The following is a 5,582-nucleotide window of genomic DNA, read 5'->3' on the forward strand; positions in this document are numbered from 1 at the left end:
AAAGAAGCCACATATTTTCTGACACATGTGGATGATGTTGCATTGCTCCACATACAAGAAAGCACTAATACATATAATACGTCTTTGTAGGAGCCTGCAAGAATGCTAGTTCCCTGGATGAGGTGAATCTGATTGAGTTTAATACAAGTAGCTGGGGATATTCCTACATATAGGCACCTTCTTAGTGTAATATTTAAATTAGGAATTGTCTGGGGCCTGTGGACAGAGGTCAGCGGGGGAAATCCTCAGAGTACATCATACTATTATTATTCTTTAATAATGCCTATGTTTCTGAAGGTATTTGTTAATGGAACAGCTGCTAATCTTGTTGTCTTTGTATAGGAACAACAGCACCCTCTACTGTTTTTCATAGTTACTAGTAAGTAACATTTGTGGTTATATTGATAGCTTTCAATCATCATGCTTGTCATAGACTTATTAACTGTACTGTTACATATATAGATGTGTGTAAAGCCACACTTTTAATTCATGGAGGCTGTTCTTTTATGTCCTTTCCAACCACTTGGATCTATTATTATTATTATGTTTCCCTCTTTATTTTTAAAACTGTTTTACTTTGATATTTTTCTGTATCTGGTATACAGAATCTGGTTCTGTATATGTTTCTGTATCCTACCTTTTGGTAGTGGACTGCCTTCATTTGGTACAGTGAAACCATCACTATCGGTTGATCATATATAACCACTGCTATCAGTTTAATTAAACAGATTGCCATATATTGGTTTCAGAAATTGTACTGCAGTCTTAACTGGTTTGGGATTGTTTCCCAATATTGTAACACTTTAGGAGGCTGAATCTGCCATTGTATAGTTGGGGACTCAGGAAACAAGTGATATATTATGTACAGTAATGTCTGTGGAAAGAAAATAAAACAAAGACAAAACAAAACCAAGTCTCCTTTTTGAGAACTAACCTAACTTTCTTCCAGTCCCTCCCTATAAACCCAGGCTTCTAGGCTCCCGCCGACACAAAGCAAACATGAGCACTGAACAACAAAATAAACAACCAGCACAACCAGAGACAGAGCCCAATCTTAACTGTGATCGCAGTGCAGTTCTTTCTCTCTCTCTCTCCCTCCATCTCCATCTCAGAGGTCAATCTCTCCTATATATGGAGATGACATAGTCATGCTGATCCAATAGAATCTACAGTGACTATAGAAAGTATTCACCTCCCTTGGACTTTATCACATTTTGTTGTTACAACCTGAATTTTTTTCCCCTTTGAGTTACACAGCATACTGAACACGTAAGATCATTTTTATTGTAAAACAAGTGTTAATGAAAAAAATATATCTATGAAATGTCTTGGTAAGATAAGTATTCATCCCAATACTCGGTAGAACCACCTTTGGCTGCGAGTCTCTACCGGGTTTGCACATTTGGGTTGTGCAATATTCGCTCATTCTTCTTAAAGTGGTTCAAGGTCTCTCAGGATTGATGGGGATAATTGGTGGACAGCAATATTTAAGTATTGGCACAGATTGCCACTCTAGGACATTCACTTCTTTATTTTTAAGCAAATCCAGTGTTGCTTTGGCTGTGTGCTTGGGGTCCCTGTCCTGCTGAAAGGTGAATCCCTGTCCCAGTCTTAAGTCTTTTGCAGACTGCAGTAGTTTTCCTGAAGGATTTGCCTGTATTACCTCCATTCAGTTTGCCACCTACCCTGACAAGCTTCCCAGTCCCTGCTGCTGCAAGGCATCCCCATATCATGATACTGCCACCACCATGCTTCACATTAGGGATGTAAGGAGTAGGGAGTTGCACGGGTGATGTGCTGTGTTGGGTTTGTGCTTTGCATTTGTTTCACTGAACCGCAGAATCTTTGGCCACATCTTTTCAGAGTATCCCACATGCCTTTATGCAAATGTTTAGTGGGATGTTACATGTGTTTTTTTCATAAATGTCTTCCTTCTTGCCACTCTTTCATGCAGGCCAGATTTGTGGAGAACCTGAGCCATCGTTGACATGGACAGTTTCACCGATCTGTTATAAAATTTATAAAATTAATTATTTCAATATGTGATTAAAAAGATGCATCAATATAGTATTTCAGTACCTATCTATAGATCTTAGGGATTACTATTATTCATTTACTTAATTATTTATGTATTAACAGACAACCTTACCCAGAGAGACTTAGTTTTTTCATGGTTATTGATCATGAAAAGCTGGGCTCCAAAATGCAATAAAGCAAATACATTATACATTATACTACTTAATAGTGTAATTTGTTTTAATAATAATTTTGATGAAATACCTTCAAATATATATATATATATATATATATATATACACTCACCTAAAGGATTATTAGGAACACCATACTAATACTGTGTTTGACCCCCTTTCGCCTTCAGAACTGACTTAATTCTACGTGTCATTGATTCAACAAGGTGCTGAAAGCATTCTTTAGAAATGTTGGCCCATATTGATAGGGTAGCATCTTGCAGTTGATGGAGATTTGTGGGATGCACATCCAGGGCACGAAGCTCCCGTTCCACCACATCCCAAAGATGCTCTATTGGGTTGAGATCTGGTGACTGTGGGGGCCAGTTTAGTACAGTGAACTCATTGTCATGTTCAAGAAACCAATTTGAAATGATTCGACCTTTGTGACATGGTGCATTATCCTGCTGGAAGTAGCCATCAGAGGATGGGTACATGGTGGTCATAAAGGGATGGACATGGTCAGAAACAATGCTCAGGTAGGCCGTGGCATTTAAACGATGCCCAATTGGCACTAAGGGGCCTAAAGTGTGCCAAGAAAACATCCCCCACACCATTACTCCACCACCACCAGCCTGCACAGTGGTAACAAGGCATGATGGATCCATGTTCTCATTCTGTTTACGCCAAATTCTGACTCTACCATCTGAATTTCTCAACAGAAATCCAGACTCATCAGACCAGGCAACATTTTTCCAGTCTTCAACTGTCCAATTTTGGTGAGCTTGTGCAAATTGTAGCCTCTTTTTCCTATTTGTAGTGGAGATGAGTGGTACCCAGTGGGGTCTTCTGCTGTTGTAGCCCATCCGCCTCAAGGTTGTACGTGTTGTGGCTTCACAAATGCTTTGCTGCATACCTCGGTTGTAACGAGTGGTTATTTCAGTCAAAGTTGCTCTTCTATCAGCTTGAATCAGTCGGCCCATTCTCCTCTGACCTCTAGCATCAACAAGGCATTTTCGCCCACAGGACTGCCGCATACTGGATGTTTTTCCCTTTTCACACCATTCTTTGTAAACCCTAGAAATGGTTGTGCGTGAAAATCCCAGTAACTGAGCAGATTGTGAAATACTCAGACCGGCCCGTCTGGCACCAACAACCATGCCACGCTCAAAATTGCTTAAATCACCTTTCTTTCCCATTCAGACATTCAGTTTGGAGTTCAGGAGATTGTCTTGACCAGGACCACACCCCTAAATGCATTGAAGCAACTGCCATGTGATTGGTTGGTTAGATAATTGCATTAATGAGAAACTGAACAGGTGTTCCTAATAATCCTTTAGGTGAGTGTATATATATATATATATATATATATATATATATATTAGACCATTGCTGCAAGAACACACCAACATGTTATTCTAACTGCTCCTGCAGGCATCCTAATCTGAAAGACACACACCCTCCCCAACTGTACAGCCTTCCTAGTAAAGTTAGGACACACAGGATGGCATGTTAAGCCATGTCTACAATGTTTCTAAAGAGGAGTCAGTTATCTGTCTGGGCTCACAAAGACAGATATTGATAATCCATGGAATACAGGGAACAAGTCCAACAATTCTGAGCATTCCACAGACAGTCTCCATATTTTTTGGTTTCCAATGTTTGGACTTTTGTTTTGCACCTGTATTCCATCCCCATATCATTGACATCCTGAAAATGATTTGGACTTTAAGTCCACTGCAAATATCTATTCAAGATGTTTGCCCAAAGGTCATTATTTTCTTCTAATTTTGCTTCCTCGAACTGCAAAAGAGATTTAATATGTTTTTGTTTTTAAGTGATTGACTTTGGCTTTTCTACAAGCTCTCAGAGGTGATATTGATGTTCCCACTTTTTCTGAAGGCAAAATGTAGATGGGCTGTTTTATAATGAAATATATTTTGTATCTAATTAAAGAAAACTAACAAACATGTAATTAACAAAATGAGTAAATGCAGATAAAAGCAATACTTTTAAATAATACATAATTAAACCTATGATGTCAGATTAGTTATTAACCTCATATGCTAAATGATTATTAACAATACACTAATAATTAGTGAGAGGCAGTTAAGGTCTTTCAAGACAAAGCAACAATACAGGGATATTTAATATTGCAAATAAAAACTTGAAACAAAACATTTAAACAAGACTGTTAGTTGCCTAATGAAGAATAAAGAAAACAAATGAACTCAGAGCACACTCATCATAAGTTTGGTGAAGGTAGGTTTGGGGGAGGGGAATGGTCTCAGGCTGCTGGCAAAATAGAAGCAGTTCATAAAACTCACTTTCTTGCCAGCAGCCTGGATGTTCTTATCCACATACGCCAGCCCCTGCGACTTGATGAGCCACACAATGTCAGGGACCCCCCTACAACCATCCAGGGTGCCCTTCACCTCTCTTTTCAGCCTCTACATTTTACTCCCCCAGACAAACCGAAATACAATTCTCTTAACTAGTTTGCTCATATGCCTGTATGGGGGAAAAATCATGCCTATGTAGAGAAGAATATGGAAGAGGATGGCCTTTACGACCAGCACCTTACCAGTCATCATCAGGGTCCTTGTGCTCCAGCCATGGATCCTCTTTTGCACCTTGGTTAAGGATTCATCCCAACCCGTGTTGGTCCCATCGATCGTGATCCCCAGGACCTTGATGGCCTTATTGACAGCAGCCCCTGTCACTCTGCAGAAGCCGTCCAGCAGTTCCTCTACCCTAACCATGGACAGCGTGTCTGTGCAAACCACAGCCAAGTCGTCCATGTAGGCCAGGGCTTTCAGTTGCACTCTGCCGGTCACTGGGTGATGGAAACCTGTCACCCGGGCATCCTGGCGGATCACCTGCAGGAACGGCTCCAAACAGAGGACGTACAGCAGGGCCGACAGGGGCAACCCTGTCGAACCCCCGACCTGACCGTGAATGGTTCGAGGACCCTGCTGCTTAGGCTGCTGTAAATGATCTTTACCCACTTTCTCAGGCCAAGAGCGAGACCCATCCTCTCCATCACGAGCTGCAGGTATTCGTGGCCCACTCAGGACCAGGGGAAGCCTTCTCTCATTTTAGTAGGCCATGACATCCTTGAGCAGCATGGCATTGTTTACACTTTTCATTCAAAACTTGTTCAGGGTGGACTGTGACTGGATGTCTGGTGCCTGATTGTATTGGTCTCCAGGCCAGGGGATTAATCGCATTGTCCAACAGGGATTGGCAATGTGGCAAGACAGAGGGTGGAGCTAAATCGAGTTATTTAATTTACTTGGAAGTGTATAAATTAGAAAACCATTCTGGAAAACATGATGTTGGTACAGAAGCGAAAAGAAAAAGAATCAAATAGAAAATGACTTTTAAATACCA

Source organism: Amia ocellicauda, chromosome 5 (genome assembly GCF_036373705.1).
Source record: "Amia ocellicauda isolate fAmiCal2 chromosome 5, fAmiCal2.hap1, whole genome shotgun sequence".
Taxonomy (NCBI): domain Eukaryota; kingdom Metazoa; phylum Chordata; class Actinopteri; order Amiiformes; family Amiidae; genus Amia; species Amia ocellicauda.